The following is a 21,339-nucleotide window of genomic DNA, read 5'->3' on the forward strand; positions in this document are numbered from 1 at the left end:
GGTCTGAAGGAGAGGAAACTCTCCTTCAGGCCCTGGGATCCATATTAATGTGTAAAATAAAGAATAAAAATAAAAAATATTGATATACCCACCCTCTGACGCGCCCTGGTCGTCACCGCTGCAACCGCCTTGCTTTCGTTCCGAAGAATGAGCATGTTAAGGGCCTTCGATGACGTCGCGGCTTGTGATTGGTCACTGAGCGGTCATGTGACCGCTCACGCGACCAATCACAAGCCGCGACGTCATCAAAGGTCCTTAACATGCTTATTCTTAGGAATGAGCGCGTTAATGACATTCGATGACGTCGCGGCTTGTGATTATGGTCGCGTGATCGGTCACATGACCGCTCAGCGACCAATCACAAGCCGCGACATCATCGAAGGCCCTTTACGCGCTCATTCTTCGGAACGAAAGCAAGGCGGTTGCAGCGGTGACGACCAGGGCGCGTCAGAGGATAAGTATATCAATATTTTTTATTTTTATTCTTTATTTTACACATTAATCTTAATCCCGATACCGATTCCCGATATCACAAAAATATCGGAACTCGGTATCGGAATTCCGATACCGCAAATATCGGCCGATACCCGATACTTGCGGTATCGGAATGCTCAACACTACCTACAAACTGTGTCTGTCAGTCATTACAGTTTTCCTCCACTGAACAAAGCAATGTCGCTTGTTTAGTCCTGTTACCAATTTTGAACTGCATTTTGCCTACTTTATTATTTGGGCCTATATATGTGTTTCCTCCTCATCCTGCCCATTGCCCAGCCACTGCTACATGAGTCTGCTGGTACATTGACCCAGACCACTACATTCCCCTTGCACTCTACACAGCCAGAGTCTGACCCTGCTGAAAGTCAGGTTCCCCTTCCCGCATACTATACCACATAACACGGGGACAAAGAAGAAGGTGCAGATGAAAGTGCAGGTTCCTGTGGGGGGGCATACTCGTTGGCGACGTCACTGACACAGGGCCCCTGATAGTATGCAAAATTGTCTCTGCCAGTGGGAGGCGCCACCCATCGTCAAACACACCACCGTACTATGAGGGGCCCTGTGCCAGTGCCAATGAGTGGGCCCCCCTGATTGCTCAGGATCACAGCACTTGCAAAGTTGAAATACTTACCTCTCCCTGCTCCACCACCGTGACGTATTCTGCGTTTCCTGGGCCCACGAAAATCTTGAGCCAGCCCTACACCCCCACAACTTTAGCCAAATGACCCTCAGTTTTCAATGCCTAACTATTATTATAAAGTAAATTATGATTGACAAGATTAAGTAATAAGAATTGATGTTTTTGGCATTAAAATGGGCACTATAGGTGTTTTCCTGTCCTCCACTCACTGTCAACTTTGATTCCCCATTGACTTGCATTGGGTTTCATGTTTCAGTCGCCCCCCGACTTTTCGCAATAATCGGCCAATATCACCCGACCCAACTTTTGACAAAGTCAGGTTTCGCAAAACCCGACTCGATCCAAAAAAAGTAAAAGTCACTCAACACTAATAGCTACCACTCATGCAATGTAAGAAATAAGTGAAATATTTGGCATTTTACTATATCTATATTTCTCAAGCATATCTGTGCATCATGATCCGTTGTATGTGTTGAAGGGGCCCACTGCGACTCTTTTACCTGGGACTCATAAAAACCTGAAGCCAGCCTGATGACTGGCATTGTGCACACCAATCCTACTAATGGGCATTCTTAAGAAAGATGTGCTTAATTCATTAAAGCCACATGCCCATGTTGAGTAATTAGTGATTGTTTTACCTCAGAATCTGTAAGCCAAAACCAGGAGTGGGTGAAAACTGCAGAAGTGGTGACGTGTTTCTGATATACTCTGACTGTTCCACTGATCTTGGCTTACAAATACTGAGGTAAAAAACTCACCAAATACCAAACATGTGCATGTCTTAAAGCGCGTGTGTGCACATTCACCAGAAATTTGACTTCAATTAGGTACTGACATACAGTTTGTGGGATAAGTAAAGCCCAACTTTTTATAAAGTTATTGGATGGACTTTGCCCCAGCTTCACCCACTTTGGCAGAGCTGGCCTAAACTAGAGTGTATATGACAAAAATCACAAAGTTTTTGTGCAACTTTATGTTACACACAATTCTTGTTACATTTGAAAGTGTTTTACACCAGTATTCTGGTGAAAACACTTTAATGACTTGGCCCTGAAATACATGATTTTATAGGGGCTATGTGCTTACTTTTACCAGTCAGTTTGTGATAAAATACTCAGTTCCGTTTTTACTCTTAGTACTAAAAGCCCACTTGTTTATAGATGTTAATATAATAATAAGCCCTAATTTTTTTGCAAAACCCAAAGTAGATGTTAATATAATTCAGTAATTCAGCTGTAAGTTTCTTTCAAAACCCAAATGTGTCGCATGGCTTTATGTCATTCTATATCAACTAAGGAATGTGCTCTTCAAACCATTTGGGATCATCAGGACCATGGAGCAGGTCTCAATCACAGGAAAATAAAACTTTCACACTCCTTATCTATGAACTGTTCCGGTATTTACTTCCACAACTATTTATTCCTCTCCCATACTGATAGTTCTGCTTTACTTCACTTTTCTTATCTATTGCATTATTCCTGTGCCCTGTTATGCATAAATAGGTGATTCTTCAGATTTTGAATTATTTTATGCCTCATGGAGAGACCTGAGTCATCTTGAAAGCTTGTAACTTGTTACCATCTTTTCAGTTAGCCATTAAAAGGTTTTTTTCTACTGGCTAACATGGTACAAAAATATATATATCTTTCCTGATGCAAAACCCAAAAACTTAATAAAATATTTGTTGAAAAGCAAATCACGTGACATTTACAAATTTACTTACAATTCTTCTCTATAAAAACAAATAAATGTGTATTGTCTGTCTAGTATAATGTATGCCTATAACATATTTCAATAATGAATATATGCCTAAATATATGTTGCCTAAGTTGTACTTTATTACATTTTTATATTATACTAGCTATTGAACCCGTTCTACGCCCGGGTGGCGAGCATTTATATTGGTATATGGTCTCCATCCTGGTGTGTGCTGCTCCATCCTGCGTCCCCATCCTGTCATGTGCTGCTCCCATCCTGAGCCCCCATTCTGTCATGTGCTGCTGCCATCCTGCGCCCCCATTCTGACATGTGCTGCTCCATCCTGCGCCCCCATTCTGTCATGTGCTGTTCCCATCCTGCGCCCCCGTTCTGTCATGTGCTGCTCCCATCCTGCGCCCCCGTTCTGTCATGTGTTGCTCCCATCCTGCACCTCCATTCTGTCATGCGCTACTCCCGTCCTGCGCCACCGTTCTGTCATGTTCTGCTCCCATCCTGCACCCCATTCTGTCATGTGCTGCTTCCATCTTGCACCCCCGTTCTGTCATGTGCTGCTCCATCCTGCGCCCCCATTCTGTCATGTGCTGTTCCCATCCTGCGCCCCCGTTCTGTCATGTGCTGTTCCCATCCTGCGTCCCCGTTCTGTCATGTGCTGCTCCCATCCTGCGCCCCCGTTCTGTCATGTGCTGCTCCCATCCTTCGCCCCGGTTCTGTCATGTGCTGCTCCCATCCTGCACCCCCGTTCTGTCATGTGCTGCTGCCACCCTGCACCCCCGTTCTGTCATGTGCTGCCCTATTCTGTCATATGCTGCTCCCATCTTGCGCCCCCGTTCTGTCATGTGCTGCTCCATCCTGCGCCCCCATTCTGTCATGTGCTGTTCCCATCCTGCGCCCCCGTTCTGTCATGTGCTGTTCCCATCCTGCGCCCCCGTTTTGTCATGTGCTGCTCCCATCCTGCGCCCCCGTTCTGTCATGTGCTGCTCCCATCCTTCGCCCCGGTTCTGTCATGTGCTGCTCCCATCCTGCGCCCCCGTTCTGTCATGTGCTGCTCCATCCTGCGCCCCCATTCTGTCATGTGCTGTTCCCATCCTGCGCCCCCGTTCTGTCATGTGCTGTTCCCATCCTGCGCCCCCGTTCTGTCATGTGCTGCTCCCATCCTGCGCCCCCGTTCTGTCATGTGCTGCTCCCATCCTTCGCCCCGGTTCTGTCATGTGCTGCTCCCATCCTGCGCCCCCGTTCTGTCATGTGCTGCTGCCATCCTGCACCCCCGTTCTGTCATGTGCTGCCCTATTCTGTCATGTGCTGCTCCCATCCTGCGCCCCCGTTCTGTCATGTGCTGCTCCCATCCTGCGCCACCGTTCTTTAATTTGCTGCTCCCATCCATATGCCCCATACGCTGCTCCATAATATATGCCCTGTGTCAGGTGGCGTAAGTAACAAATAGCTGTGGCATGAAGTGCCACAGCCTCATGCCACAGCAATTTGTTACTTGCGCCACCTGATTCCTTTCCGCCGCCATTTTCTTGGTCCTCCTGCTGGCGGAATCGGCACCTGCGCAGTCCGCACTTTCCGGCGCCATTTTCTTGAAGACACACTGCAGTGTCTTCAAGAAAATGGCGCCGGAAAGCGCGGACTGCGCAGGAGCCGATTCCGGCAGCAGGAGGACGAAGAAAATGGGCGGGGCGGAAAGGAATGGCGTAAGTAACAAATTGCTGTGGCATGAAGTGCCACAGCATAATCAGGGCACAAATATGTGCACGGTGTCCCCCTGCTCCCGACCCCCTGCTCCCGGCAGTCCGCGCCTTCCGGCGCCATTTTTGTTTCCTGACACTCTATAATGTAGCGCTAGGAGCGTCGCGCCTGCACAGTCTATAAAGGCTTCGGACAGAGTGACGCTCCCAGCGTTATATTATAGATATAGCAATATGCATCACTATATCTATCTTAAAATGCTTAAATATTATCATTGCCTATGCAAAACTTGTCAGTCAAACTCAATCATCTAATACGTCAAGAGAGCTATCAGAATTGCATTACATTTTACATTTCATTATCTGCAGTTGTCAGACCAGTATATCACTTTTTATACTTATTTTGCTTATTCTTAAACTTGTTCCTCTGCATGTTCACACATAATGATCCAAGTCATGGATCTCAATTTTATTTCCATTCCAAGTAAATTAGACAGCAAAGGAAGGTGTGCAATCAGCTGTCCTGAGTGCTTTGCATTGTGTTATCAATGAAATATTTGATGAGTGACTCATTTTGTGAAAGGCTGAGACCACATTCTCAGATATATCACTTTCATTTTTGCTCTTTGAATGCCACCTTGAGGTCTGATTGTGTACAGCAATATGTCTTTTACTGTACAAAATATACAAAAATTCAATATTCACTTGCAACATATGCAATAGGCTTACCTTAAAATCTTTACAAATGTAATGGAAATTGAACATTCAGAAATCATTGATATTTAAAATATTTACCTATTGAACCAAAGAAACCTATATTTAAATGTTAGACCATTGATTTACAGAGGATTAGCTGCAGTGTGAATTCTGCTCGTCTAGAAATACACACAAATAAAAGTAGTATCTTTATACATGCTAATGGGTAGTTTTTTATTCTCATTTCTTGAAGTATACTGCAGCAGTGTTATATAACAAAATGAGCTACTTCAGAATGTAAAAGAACATTATGCACTTATTTTGACAGTCACATTCTTAAAGGATTTTTTAGCTTTACCTTTTTTTTTTTACTGTAAAGCCTTGGTCTGTTCAAAAATAAGAACATCTGCAATACTTATCTCAAGCTATCTCCAGCTATCTCATATGTTCCAGCGCTGCCCCTGATCTTTTTTCATAGGTCTCCAGCACTGACATTAAAGCGGTTATCCTGGAATTTTGGTTTTTTTTTTCCCTATTGGGATAAGAACTTACAAGAAAGAAGTTGTGGCTACTCTCTTCCCCTTTCAGCCAGTGATTTTACTGCTTACTTTAACCTCATGTTGGCAGAGCAGCTCCTTCTCTTCCACTCTGCGTTGTTGACAGGGTGTCATTGCCGAAATCATGCAGCAGAATCCTGTCACTTAAGCAGTAGGGATCTGGTTACCAATTAGCATTATATTGGCAGTGACAACCCATCAACAGAGCATAGCAGAAGAGAATGAGATGCTCTGTCAACGTGATGTCAGAGGAAGCAGGAGAATTAGCAGCAGGAGTGGGATGTAACCATTCTACACCAGAAGAGGGCAGACCAGGGCAGACCAGGCAGGTAGTTAGCAACAACCTGCCTGTCTCAGTATTAGGATAATCGTGACATGTAGAGCTAACTAGAAAATAAAAAAAAAAAGTGTTCAATTTTTTACAAATTTTTATTGGTTAAAAGTTCTCCTTGATACACTCATCAGGAGAGCTTTAGACTAGAACATTGTGGGAAGGTAAGCAAAAAGGCCAGGGAAAGCCATACAGCAAACAAATACTATTCAGAACTCTGCTATTAGAAGTGGAAAGAAAGAATAAAGACCAAAAAATCAGAATAATAAAAATATTGGAGAAAGAGAAGCCTAATCACAAACTAAAATGTTTCTACTTGTATACAAATGTACAGAGCATGGGCAGCAAACATGGAAAATTGGAGCTAATATATATATATATATATATCTTTATTTTATTTTTATTTTTTTATGATGTCACTGGCATCAATAAACTTGGTGGGATGATACACATGATTGGAATACAAGGTTAGAAGGATACAACTTATTTGCAAGAAACAGATTTAATAAATGGGGAGGAGGTGTCACATTGTATGTTAGAAAAGCATATATCTCCACAGAGATTTAATTTTCAGAGACTGGGAGTTCTCTGGAAAATGGTTGGCTAAGAATGCAAGGAGAGAACAACGGAAAGGACACTATTGTAGGCGTTTACTGCAGGCCCCTTGGGCAAGCCAAAGATATGGATGGACTCTTTATGCATCAGATGGCCAAGTTATGAAACAAAATTGACGTAGTGATCATGGGAGATTTCAACTATCCAGACTTTTGTTGGGAATGTCTCTCAGGCAAAAGTAACAGGTAGAGCAAATTCTTATCCTCTTTTGTTGACAACTTTATATTCCAAAAGATAGAAAAGAGAACAAGGGGATCTGCTAACTTTGATATAATCCTTATTAACAGAGAGGAAATGGTTGAGGAGCCCCAAAGAGATGGCAGAAGTACTGGAGACCACAAGCCCCACAATTGTTGCACAAAATTACAGAGGGCAGCAACATGGCAGAAATAAAGACATTGCTCAACACATTGTGCAGCTCCATCCACACCTCTCAGCAGGACATCTACCTCTGTGTAAGGGTACTGTCACACTATACGATTTACCTACGATCACGACCAGCGATACGACCTGGCCGTGATCGTAGGTAAATCGTAGTGTGGTCGCTGGGGAGCTGTCACACAGACAGCTCTCCAGCCACCAACGAAGCCGAGGTCCCCGGGTAACCAGGGTAAACATCGGGTTACTAAGCGCAGGGCCGCGCTTAGTAACCCGATGTTTACCCTGGTTACCAGCGTAAAAAAAAACAAACACTACATACTTACATTCCGGTGTCTGTCCCTTGCCGTCTGCTTCCCGCACTCACTGACTGCCGGCTGTAAAGTGAAAGCACAGCACAGCGGTGACGTCACCGCTGTGCTCTGCTTTCACTTTACGGCCGGCAGTCAGTGAGTGCGGGGAGCAGACGGCAAGGGACCTGACGGACACCGGAATGTAAGTATGTAGTGTTTGTTTTTTTTTACATTTACGCTGGTAACCAGGGTAAACATCGGGTTACTAAGCGCGGCCCTGCGCTTAGTAACCCGATGTTTACCCTGGTTACAAGCGAACGCATCGCTAGATCGGTGTCACACACACCGATCTAGCGATGACAGCGGGAGATCCAGCGACAAAAGAAAGTTCCAAACGATCTGCTACGACGTACGATTCTCAGCAGGATCCCTGATCGCTGCTGCATGTCAGACACAGCGATATCGTAACGATATCGCTGGAACGTCACAAATCGTACCGTCGTAGCGATCGAAATGGCACTGTGGGACGGTACCCTAACTTACATCCCTCTATCAGAATCCCCATACTTTAAGCTAGACATCTACTAAGTCCTACAGAGGGAGGAATCCCAATTCCAGTCCAAGGGTAAGGTTCTCCTCTGTGGAGACCTCAATGCCAGGACGGGTACAGAAAAGGACTATCTGTCACCAGACAGAAACACAAATGTGCTGGTCCCTCTGCAGCGACTCAGTACAGACAGCAAGAAACAGCTATGACAAAGTGGTGAACAAAAATGGCAGAACACTGCTGAACCTGTGCCGGAGCCTGGGGCTGTATATACTGAATGGGGACATCAGCACTTTATCGCATTCAAGCAGTCCCTCACTACTTTCCAGACCACACTCGCCACAGCTAAACAAACCTACTTCTCATCTCTCATATCCTCCCTGTCTCACAAACCTAAACAGTTATTCAACACCTTCAACTCTTTCCTCCGTCCCCCAGCACCTCCTCCCTCCCCAGTCCCCACTCATCTCAGCTGAAGACTTTGCCTCATTTTTCAAGCAGATGATTGAGAACATCAGAGACAGTTTTAGTCTACAACCCCTAGAGCCCTTCCTCCCAACTACTCAGCCCTCCATCTCCAAAACCAACTTCTCCACTATTACAGAAGATCAACTCTCCACTCTACTCTCAAGATCGCATCTGACCACCTGTGCACTTGACCCGATCCCTTCCCACTTCATCCCAAACCTCGCCACAGTCTTCATCCCAGCTCTAACCCATCTCTTCAATCTATCACTAACAACTGGTGTTTTCCCCCTCAAGCTTTAAACATGCCTCAATCACACCTCAATATGGCCCAGATGGTGCTATCAGAAAAGAAGCCTGAAGGTATATAAATCCCAGCAGGTGAGAACAATCTGCAGATGCAGGGTGGTGTATCACAGGTAACGCTATCCCCCAGTAGATATGAAACCATGCGGAGTCGCCGCTGCTGTGGGCTAAGAGGGAGGTATGCGCTGTCAGCCTGATGAGTGGAGGGAGCATGCGGTGTCCACCGGTAACGCTACTTATTTATTACGATTTATATACCTTCAGGCTTCTTTTCTGATAGCACCATCTGGGCCATATTCCCCTGTGTCCATGGACCGATACTATCACCTGAATTTCATATAGCTCCAGGCTTTTTTCTGATGCAATGTAGTTTCAATTATTGGGGCTCCTGCAACATACTAGTTATCTAGCACACTGATGAAGGTCCAGTTACGACCGAAACGTTTGTGTTACTGTATGTATAATAAACCCCAATTTTGCATCACAACACGTCCGGAGTGTGCCAGTCACTTATTATCTATAGATTGAGGCTTGGGAACCTATGACCGTGCACCTCCTTCCTTCGGCTGTGCTGAACATTCTCTATATTACCAATAGATCACAGACTTACATGAGTCAATATTGTTATACACAGTTCATGAATGTAGAAATATATTACTCTAAGGGAGAAAAAGTGCATACATATAACCGTTAAAAGTAATATTTTAATTATACAGTATATCTCTCTCTCTCTCTCTCTCTCTCTCTCTCTCTCTCTCTCTCTCTCTCTCTCTCTCTCTCTCTCTCTCTATATATATATATATATATATATATATATATATATATATATAAACTCCTAGAAAACCCTATAGTGGACAGCATGGGAACCGGTCTGATTAGTGAGATACCAGAAAATATATCCAACAACCACCACTTGTACTGTGTCTTTTTCTCCTTACATATTATCAATAGTGTGTCAAATGGAAATCAGATACTTATTTGAAAAGAACAGGTGTATTACATTCAGTTGTGGAGTAATATATGCCCAGATTTACCACTCACGAGTTACCACTTATGAATCCTTGAGATGTCCATATAGATACTTTGCCTGGCAGCGAAGGTTGGCATTCTAGATTGCAAGGTTTTGGCGCCACTGATCCATGGTGGGTGACCCTAAATGTCCCTGATATACCAGATACGCTTATGGGATCCTAGCATAAACATAAGTCAACTATCTAGTAAAGGGAGGGAGGGAAAGCCAAAGGTAATCAAATATAGCATAAATCACTTATCATTTAGCTTCTTTCAGTGGAAATAGCTTCCATGCCTCTGAAAGATACTAACCATACAAATATGCACACATAAACAACAGAGCTAAACAAAGTGGAGTTGAGGATGGGTTAAACTAAAGTAGAAGAAGAAAGGGTAATTATCACACACTCAAAACCTAGTTACAGTCACAGATAAATCCACCAAATGCCTTCTCCAATAATAACCAACAACAACCTCCAGCCATGCAGCAAAAGCTAATTCTGACAATGAGTGTTAGCCAGGGCCCAGATTATATTGGAGATAGAAGTGGGTAAAAGTTTACAGTTGAGAACTTAATGCAGGAAAGCTTCCAGGAGCTCTCAACTGAGCAGATTAACCCCTGTACTGCTAAAAGAAACTTGCACCATTTAGTATGAAGGTAAATTGCTTCTAATCAGTTCAGGAGTAGGAGAAATCAGACGCTGAGGTCTTCAGGCTCCTTACTGTCATGGTATACCAGTGACAGTGTATGTACATACAGTACCAGTCAAAAGTTTAGGCACACTTGTTCATGTAATGGTTTTGCTTGTTATTTTTGGAATGTACACATATTAGAATCAAACTTCAGGCAGCAGAAACACTTATAATAGAAACATGGGATAAGGAAAGACGTATTATACACCAGAATATGAACCAAAAAAGAAGTCCTCACTGCATCTTTTTATCACCACTGCGAGCATTGAATCCCTGAGCCTCCTCACTCTAGGCCAGAACTTCTGGCTCTGATGTGGCCTGGGAAGGTTCTGCCCAAGCACTCACAATGTCACTGTGTAATGGCATAAGGGCGTGTGCTGTGTGCTTGTTCTCTCAGGCACAGAGCCATCTTTGGGATTTCAGTGCTCACAGTGGTGTTAAGAAAATGCGACAAGAACAAGACCAGTGATACTGTGCACTTTATCAATATTTGTAATCTTTTAATGGCCCTTTACTGTTCCGAACATTTTGTTTTGCAATTTTGAGTTGAATTCAATTCCATTTGAATTTGATAATTTATTTCTAGTGCTGAACCTTAAACTCCTCTAAGTGCTCCCCTCTTAGGTCATGTTCACACTTTGCGGTTTTTACCGCGGAACTTCGGCGATTTTGCAGTAACCTGTAAACCCTATGGAAACCACAAACCGCTGTGCACATGCTGCGGGAAAAACCGCGCGGGAACGCAGCGGTTTACAACCCGCAGCATGTCAATTCTTTGTGCAGAATCGCAGCGATTCTGCACCCATAGGAATGCATTGATCCACTTACTTCCCGCATGGGGCTGTGCCCACCATGCGGGAAGGAAGCGGATAATGTGCGGGTGGGACCCGGGGTGGAGGAGAGGAGACTCTCCTCCAGGCCCCGGGAACCATATTTGTGGGTAAAAAAAAAGAATTAAAATAAAAAATAAGCTAAACTCACCTCTCAGCGCTGCACGCGGCCGTCCGGTCTCAGGTTTGCTATGCGACCAGGACCTGCGGTGACGTCGCGGTCACATGACCGTGACGTCACGAAGGTCCTTCTCGCACAGCATCTTTGGAACTGGATCGCCGCCTGCAGCGCCCAGGAGATCGGGACGTCAGAGGGTGAGTATATCATTATTTTATTATTTTTAACATTACTATTGATGCTGCATATGCAGCATCAAAAGTAGGAGTAAAATCCTGCAGCGGAACCCGCAGGACAAAACGTGATAAATCTGCAGGGATAACCGCAGCGGGTTTGCCGTGCAGATTTATCAAATCTGCTGCGGGAGAACCCGCAGGAACCCGACGCAACGTGTGAACATAGCCTTACTCTGATGACAGTTATACACACCCTAAAAATTGACTCAATGAGACTAATCATGTGGTCATGGACTGGCTTTCGAATAATTTCGAAGGATTTCCTAGAAGTGCTGAGAACTTGTTGGCTCTCTCAATGGTCAAACTTATTTAAGATCCGTGCTGCCAAGTATCCAAAGTACAATCATAGACAGGGATGTGGTTGTTACATCTTCGCTTTCACCACTGTTCCCTGCTCCCTCTTGCACTCACCTGTCTTCGGCGCCTCGGCGCGCCTCCTTTCCTGCGGGTTCCCGTCTGGCGTCCTCTCATCTGCGCGCCCGGACTCTGCTTCTCGCAGGCTGCGCGCGCACGCTCGGTTTAGCGCTGTGCGCGTACGTCTCTGAGAGTCTCCCTGCCGCTCTATCTTTTCCTCTCTTTTCCCTGGAGGACTCCAACCCGGAAGTGCTCACAGCACTGGCCTTATTAGTCCGTCTCTTCCTCCAAACCTTGCCTTGTGATCATTTTTACTTGCAACTGACCTTGGCCGCACTATTGTCCTGCGTCTCATTTGCCTGACCTTGTGCTACTTTGTCTATCTCCACGTAGTCCTGCTTGCTAGTCTGCTTCTTCAGCACCGTCCCTGCTTCTCTCTCCAGCCTGTCCTCAGTTATCTTCTGGATTTGTGCTTCTTTCTTGTACCACTACTTCTCCTTGTCTTCCAGCTGCCGTGGCGATAGTCTCTCGCGGGTCTGCCCCTAACGCTCCCTGTATAGGGGGCGGTTCCATGTGGTCAGCTCGCCCATGGGAGGATCATTGTCACGGTCCAGTGGGTCCACCCCTTCGTTCCTTTATGTCTCCGTCATTGTCACACTAGTCACAGTAGTAGTTACAGGACTGCACTTGGACGACATCTGAGTGCAGCCCGATTCTTACACACTCCTTTGTTCCTCTACGTCTCCGTCATTGTCACACTAGTCACAGTAGTAGTAGCTACTGGACTGCACTCGGACGACATCTGAGTGCAGCCCGATTCTTACAGTATCACAAGGCCATGGACCCCGCTGGTGTTTCCGCTACCCAAAAGGAGCTACTTTTCTTACGAGAAAATCAGACCAGGATTATGTCCTTTCTTAAGAATATGGAGTCCCGTCTCTCGTCCTTACAGACCACCGATCCTGGTAACGCTGCCCAGTTGTCTGCTCTCCAGCAGGAGCTTGCCCAGCAACGAGACACTCAGTCTCATATCTTGAATTTCATGGCCTCGGTGGATAACCAGCTTCTCTCTCTCCAAACGTCTGCCTCCGCTCCCGTCCAAGCCCCTCCTTCGCATTCCTCGCCCCGTTTGGCCAGACCTCCGCGCTATAGTGGGGATCCTAAGTTGTGCCGTGGGTTTCTCAACCAGTGCCAACTACATTTTGAACTGTCACCACTACTATACCCTACTGACCATGCTAAGGTGGCTTTTGTGGTCTCCCATTTGGAAGGTGAGGCGTTGGCTTGGGTTAATCCCCTCTGGGAATGTGATGACCCTCTAGTCTCTCAACTCACTCCATTCCTGGAACCTTTCGTAAGGTATTCGATGAACCCGGGCGTCTAGTTTCTACGACTGAATCCCTCTTCAACCTTCACCAGGGTACTAGTACTGTAGGTCAATATGCCATTCGGTTCCGCACGCTCTCCTCAGATTTGGGTTGGAACAATGAAGCTTTGGTGGGGGCTTTTTGTCGAGGACTGTCTCCTCGTATAAAAGATGAGTTGGCGGGACAAGATACTCCCACCTTATTAGAAGACCTGATTTCCTTGGCTATTCGCATAGATTCACGCTTCCAAGAGCGTTACCGCGAGGTTACCAGAGAGAGAAGATCTCCTCGATTGTCCTCTGCTGTTCGAGGTTCTTCTGTACCTTCTTCTTCCTCTCCTGAGCCTATGCAGGTAGATCGTCTCAAGCCCGCAGAACTTCGCCGCAAGGAGAGACTCGCACAGGGCCTTTGCTTCTATTGCGGCAGCGCCACTCATCTCCTGTGTTCTTGTCCTCAGAGGCCGGGAAACGCCTCCGCCTAGGACAGGTAAGAGAGGTCTTCCTAGGTAACCATGAATCCTCTCCCCCTTTGACTCTTTCTGTTTTATTGCATTTGGGTTCCAGTCATTTTTATCTGGAGGCGTGCATTGATTTGGGAGTGGCAGGGAATTTTGTACAACTTGAGGCTGTAGAGAAACTTGGGATTCCTGTCAGACCCTTGGAGACTCCTTGGCAAGTAGCTTCAGTGGACGGTCAGCCTTTGCGGGAGACCATCAACCTCTTTACCGAAGAACTGGAACTTCAAATTGGAGCTTTACACCAAGAGAGATTGGCTTTCTACGTTTTGCCTTCGTTGTCTCACGCTTTCCTTTTGGGACTTCCTTGGTTAAGAAGTCACGAACCCACCTTGGACTGGCGCACCGGTGACGTTCTACGTTGGGGACATTCTTGCCAGAATAAGTGTCTGCTTCCCATTCTGCCCGCTAGGTCCTCGCGGTCTGCTCCTGAATCTGCAAATCTACCTTCGGCTTATTGCTCTTTTTCGGATGTCTTCGACAAGAAAGAGGCAGAGACTTTACCACCGCATCGACCATATGATTGTTCAATTGATCTCGTTCCAGGTTCTTCTCCTCCCAGAGGTCGCATCTATCCTCTATATCTGTCCGAGACTCAAGCCATGTCTGAGTACGTACAAGAGAACCTGGCCAGGGGCTTTATTCGGAAATCCCAATCACCAGCAGGAGCAGGTTTCTTCTTTGTCAAGAAGAAGGATGGTTCCCTTCGTCTCTGCATTGATTACCGGGGTCTCAATAACATCACAATCAAGAACAAGTACCCACTTCCCCTCATACCTGTACTCTTTGATCGTCTGCGTGGTGCTCAAATATTCTCTAAACTGGATCTCCGAGGAGCATACAACTTAATCCGTATCCGCTCTGGAGACGAATGGAAAACTGCCTTCAACACCAGAGACAGTCACTACGAGTACTTGGTTATGCCATTTGGTTTGTGCAATGTGCCCGCTGTCTTCCAGGAGTTTGTGAATGACATCTTTTGGGATCTTCTGTATACCTGCATTGTGGTTTACCTTGACGATATTCATGTGTACTCTCCCGATCTGTCTTCACATAGAAACCATGTTCGTCTTGTACTACAGCGTCTTCGGGAGAATCGTCTGTACGCCAAACTTGAAAAGTGCGCTTTTGAGCAATCGTCTCTTCCGTTCCTGGGTTTCATTGTCTCCGATTCTGGTTTGCGCATGGATCCGGGAAAAGTTTCTGCCGTGCTCAATTGGCCATGTCCGCTCGGAGTCAAGGCAATTCAGCAATTTCTGGGATTCGTGAATTATTACCGGCAGTTTATTCCTCACTTTTCCACTTTGTCCACTTCCATCTCTGCTCTAATAAGAAAAGGGGCTAATCCACTCCACTGGTCAACTGACGCTGAGAAGGCTTAATCTCTCAAGCAAGCTTTTGCCTCAGCTCCTATTCTTCAACGTTCTGAAGCTAATAAACCTTTTATTCTCAAAGTCGATGCCTCCGCCACAGGGGCCGGAGCAGTTCTTTCTCAGAAGTCTTCTACCGATCGCCTTGCTCCTTGTGTTTTTTTTTCCAAGACCTTCTCCGCAGCCGAGAGGAACTTTTGGCCATCAAATTGGCACTGGAGGAGTGGAGGTATCTTTTGGAAAGAGCCGTGCATCCCTTTGTGATCTATATGGATCATAAGAACTTGGCGTACATTCGTTCTGCGCACAGACTAAATCCTAGGCAGGCCAGGTGGGCTCTGTTTTTGCCCGTTTTGACTTTGAGCTTCGTTTTCAGCCTGGTAAAAAAAATCTCAAGGCTGACGCATTGTCTAGGTCCTTCTTGTCAGAAGATATCGAGGAGGAGGCCACGCATATCATCAATCCCTCTAATGTCATCACTGTCACTCCAGTTGGTCTTACCTCGCTGCCTCCGGGTAAGACTTTTGTGTCTATGAAGAACAGGCGACGAGTCTTACTATGGGGCCATACCTCCAAGTTGGCAGGTCACGCCGGTCTCAAAAAGACTCTCATCCTGGTGTCCCACTATTACTGGTGGCCGTCTCTTCCTCAGGATGTCCAAGACTTCGTAGCCTCGTGTCCCTCTTGTGCCAAGAATAAAGTTCCTATGCAATTACCTACTGGTCGTCTTTGTCCTCTTCCGATTCCTTCCAATCCGTGGCAACACATCGCAATGGATTTTGTTACTGACCTACCCAGTTCTTCTGCTTGCACCGTTATCCTTGTGGTTGTGGATCGTTTCTCTAAGATGGCTCACTTCATCGCTCTTCCAGGCCTACCTTCGGCTCCTGAGTTGGCAAAGATTTTTGTTCACCATATTTTTCGTATTCATGGATTACCACAACATATTGTTTCTGACAGGGGAGTCCAATTCACCACCCGCTTCTGGAGAGCTCTCTGTAAGTCTATGAACATCTCACTTGAGTTTTCTTCGGCCTACCATCCGTAGACTAATGGTCAAGTGAAGCGCACGAATCAGATTTTGGTGACTTATCTTCATCATTTCTCCAATGCTCATCAGAACAACTGGTCAGATCTACCATGGGCAGAATTTGCTTATAACAATCATACCAGCGAAGCTTCTTCCAAGTCACTATTTTTTATCGTCTATGGTCAGCATCCAGGTCTACCTCTACCGGTTCCTCGTGTCTCTACTGTACCGGCGGCTGATCTTCTGTCTAGAGAGTTCTCCAGGGTCTGGCAGGAGACCAAGTCCGCTCTTGAATTAGCACAGGATAGAATGAAGAGACATGCAGATAAGAGGCATCTGGATCCTCCTCTATATCAACCGGGAGATAAGGTCTGGTTATCTTCTAAATTTATCCGTCTTAAAGTTCCTTCTCGTAAGCTGGGTCCCCGTTATATTGGCCCTTTTGAGATTTTGACTCGCATTAATGAAGTCTCTTACAAGCTTAGGTTACCCTCTTCTCTTCGAATTCCCAATTCATTTCATGTGTCTCTTCTAAAACCAGCGGTGTTTAATCGGTACCAGGCTTCAGCTCCTTATTCTCCTTCGCCTGCCCCTGCTGATGATGTATTTGAGGTAAAAGATCTTCTCGCTATGAAAAAACTCACAGGTAGAACTATGTTTTTGGTGGATTGGAAGGGTTTCGGCCCTGAGGAGAGGTCCTGGGAGCCTCGTGAGAACATCCAGGCTCTTCAAATTTTGGCTAGGTTTCTTTCTAGCTTAAAACAAGGGGGGTGTAAAGAATGGGGTACTGTTACATCTTCACTTCCACCACGGTTCCCTGCTCCCTCTTGCACTCACCTGTCTTCGGCGCCTCGGCGTGCCTCCTTTGCTGCGGGTTCCCGTCCGGCGTCCTCTCATCTGCGTGCGCGCCCGGACTCTGCTTCTCGCCAGCTGCACGCGCACGCTCGGTTCAGCGCTGTGCGCGTACATCTCTGAGAGTCTCCCTGCCGCTCTATCTTTTCCTCTCTTTTCCCTGGAGGACTCCAAAGCGGAAGTGCTCACAGCACTGGCCTTATTAGTCCGCCTCTTCCTCCAAACCTTGCCTTGTGATCATTTTTACTTGCAACTGACCTTGGCCGCACTATTGTCCTGCGTCTCATTTGCCTGACCTTGTGCTACGTTGTCTATCTCCACGTAGTCCTGCTTGCTAGTCCGCTTTTTCAGCACCGTCCCTGCTTCTCTCTCCAGCCTGTCCTCAGTTATCTTCCGGATTTGTGCTTCTTTCTTGTACCACTACTTCTCCTTGTCTTCCAGCTGCCGTGGCGATAGTCTCTCGCAGGTCTGCCCCTAACGCTCCCTGTATAGGGGCGGTCCCATCTGGTCAGCTCGCCCGTGGGAGGATCGTTGTCACGGTCCAGTGGGTCCACCCCTTCGTTCCTTTATCATTGTCACACTAGTCACAGTAGTAGTTACAGGACTGCACTCGGACAACATCTGAGTGCAGCCCGATTCTTACACACCCCTTCATTCCTTTACGTCTCCATCATTCTCACACTAGTCACAGTAGTAGTAGTTACTGGACTGCACTCGGATGACATCTGAGTGCAGCCCGATTCTTACAGTGGTATAATTGCGGTTTATTGCATCAAAGCATTTCGAGGTTTGCAAACCTCTTCATCAGGACAAAATCACAGACAATAAACTGCAAATATAGCACATCTCTGTCTATGATCATACTTTGGATACTTGGCAGCGTGGATTTTGAATAATCAGATTCCTCATTCTATTGCATCATACCCAACAACCTTCACATGCTTTATACAGGAGTTGTGACCAGGGCCAACATTAGGGTGTTACTACCCTTTCAGGTGTAATGGGCCTGGTGAGCAGAAACAAAGAAGGAGCTTTCCAGACTGCCTCAGACACCCTGGCAGAATTTCTGATCTAGTCCAGGCCCATTCTCTTTTGCTTATCCTCACTGGGCCCCAGAGGCAGCATTAGTCACCCATCTCTATTTGTTAACACAGCCACGCCTACATGTAGGATGTTTAAACACATCTGGCTGTGAGAAATTGGGAAAAGTTGTAGAAGTTGTTAAAAGATTAAGTAATGTGTTCTGCAAGCGGTGCTCTAGATTACTGTGTTATTTCCTGCAGGGACAAGTTCTGGCTGGAAGATATTATGGAGGTCTGTACTGTACTGTACTGAAAAGCAAAGATGAAGGACATCACCTAAAGATGTCACTGCTGAGTCAGTGTATTACATGTACGCGCACACTATACACTGTATATTATATGCAAAGCTCCCGTGTATAATGTCACTGGTGATCACTGTATTACTTGTACACAGACTCTACATACAGAGCTTCTGTGTACAATGTCACCATTGATCACTATATTACCTGTACACTGACACTACATACAGAGCTCCTGTGTAAAATATCACTGGTGATTACTGTATTACCTGTACACTGACACTGAATACAGAGCTCCTGTGTATAGTATCACCGGTAGTGTTGAGCATTCCGATACCGCAAGTATCGGGTATCGGCCGATACTTGCGGTATCGGAATTCCGATACCGAGTTCCGATACTTTTGTGGATTTTAATTCTTTATTTTACACATTAATATGGATCCTCTCCTTCAGACCCTGGGAACCATCAGGATACCTTCCGATACTTGGTGTCCCATTGACTTGTATTGGTATCGGATATCGGTATCGGCGATATCCGATACTTTTCGGGTATCGGCCGATACTATCCGATACCGATACTTTCAAGTATCGGACGGTGTCGCTCAACACTAATCACCGGTAATCACTGTATTACCTGTACACTGACACTATATACAGAGCTCCTGTGTATAATGTCACCATTGATAACTGTATTACCTGTACACTGACACTATATACAGAGCTCCTGTGTACAGTGCCACCAGTGTTCACTGTATTACCTGTACACTGACACTGTATACTAAGTGCAGATCTCCTGTGCATAATATCACTTACTGTGATATCAGTATTGTATTTTTCTATTAATGATCAGTAATGTCACCGGTGATCACTGTTTTACCCGTGTACTGAGATTATATACAGAGCTCCTGTGTATAATATCACCGGTGATTACTGTAGATGGTTGTAGATGACGAGGAAAAAGCTAACATATTAAACACCTTCTTCTCCACGGTATTCACGGTGGAAAATGAAATGCTAGGTGAAATCCCAAGAAACAATGAAAACCCTATATTAAGGGTCACCAATCTAACCCAAGAAGAGGTGCGAAACCGGCTAAATAAGATTAAAATAGATAAATCTCCGGGTCCGGATGGCATACACCCACGAGTACTAAGAGAACTAAGTAATGTAATAGATAAACCATTATTTCTTATTTTTAGGGACTCTATAGAGACAGGGTCTGTTCCGCAGGATTGGCGCATAGCAAATGTGGTGCCAATATTCAAAAAGGGCTCTAAAAGTGAACCTGGAAATTATAGGCCAGTAAGTCTAACCTCTATTGTTGGTAAAATATTTGAAGGGTTTCTGAGGGATGTTATTCTGGATTATCTCAATGAGAATAACTGTTTAACTCCATATCAGCATGGGTTTATGAGAAATCGCTCCTGTCAAACCAATCTAATCAGTTTTTATGAAGAGGTAAGCTATAGACTGGACCACGGTGAGTCATTGGACGTGGTATATCTCGATTTTTCCAAAGCGTTTGATACCGTGCCGCACAAGAGGTTGGTACACAAAATGAGAATGCTTGGTCTGGGGGAAAATGTGTGTAAATGGGTTAGTAACTGGCTTAGTGATAGAAAGCAGAGGGTGGTTATAAATGGTATAGTCTCTAACTGGGTCGCTGTGACCAGTGGGGTACCGCAGGGGTCAGTATTGGGACCTGTTCTCTTCAACATATTCATTAATGATCTGGTAGAAGGTTTACACAGTAAAATATCGATATTTGCAGATGATACAAAACTATGTAAAGCAGTTAATACAAGAGAAAATAGTATTCTGCTACAGATGGATCTGGATAAGTTGTAAACTTGGGCTGAAAGGTGGCAGATGAGGTTTAACAATGATAAATGTAAGGTTATACACATGGGAAGAGGGAATCAATATCACCATTACACACTGAACGGGAAACCACTGGGTAAATCTGACAGGGAGAAGGACTTGGGGATCCTAGTTAATGATAAACTTACCTGGAGCAGCCAGTGCCAGGCAGCAGCTGCCAAGGCAAACAGGATCATGGGGTGCATTAAAAGAGGTCTGGATACACATGATGAGAGCATTATACTGCCTCTGTACAAATCCCTAGTTAGACCGCACATGGAGTACTGTGTCCAGTTTTGGGCACCGGTGCTCAGGAAGGATATAATGGAACTAGAGAGAGTACAAAGGAGGGCAACAAAATTAATAAAGGGGATGGGAGAACTACAATACCCAGATAGATTAGCGAAATTAGGATTATTTAGTCTAGAAAAAAGACGACTGAGGGGCGATCTAATAACCATGTATAAGTATATAAGGGGACAATACAAATATCTCGCTGAGAATCTGTTTATACCAAGGAAGGTGACGGGCACAAGGGGGCATTCTTTGCGTCTGGAGGAGAGAAGGTTTTTCCACCAACATAGAAGAGGATTCTTTACTGTTAGGGCAGTGAGAATCTGGAATTGCTTGCCTGAGGAGGTGGTGATGGCGAACTCAGTCGAGGGGTTCAAGAGAGGCCTGGATGTCTTCCTGGAGCAGAACAATATTGTATCATACAATTATTAGGTTCTGTAGAAGGACGTAGATCTGGGTATTTATTATGATGGAATATAGGCTGAACTGGATGGACAAATGTCTTTTTTCGGCCTTACTAACTATGTTACTATGTTACTATGTATTACCTGTACACTGACTCTATAAACCGAGCTCCTGCGTACAATGTCACCAGTGATCACTGTATTACCTGTACACTATATACAAAGCTCCTGTCCATAATGTCCCTGGTGATCACTGTATTACCTGTACACTATATACAGCGCTCCTGTGTATAATGTCACTGGTGATTACTGTATTACCTGTACACTGACACTATATGCAGAGCTTCTG

This window comes from Ranitomeya imitator, chromosome 5 (genome assembly GCF_032444005.1).
Source record: "Ranitomeya imitator isolate aRanImi1 chromosome 5, aRanImi1.pri, whole genome shotgun sequence".
NCBI lineage: Eukaryota > Metazoa > Chordata > Amphibia > Anura > Dendrobatidae > Ranitomeya > Ranitomeya imitator.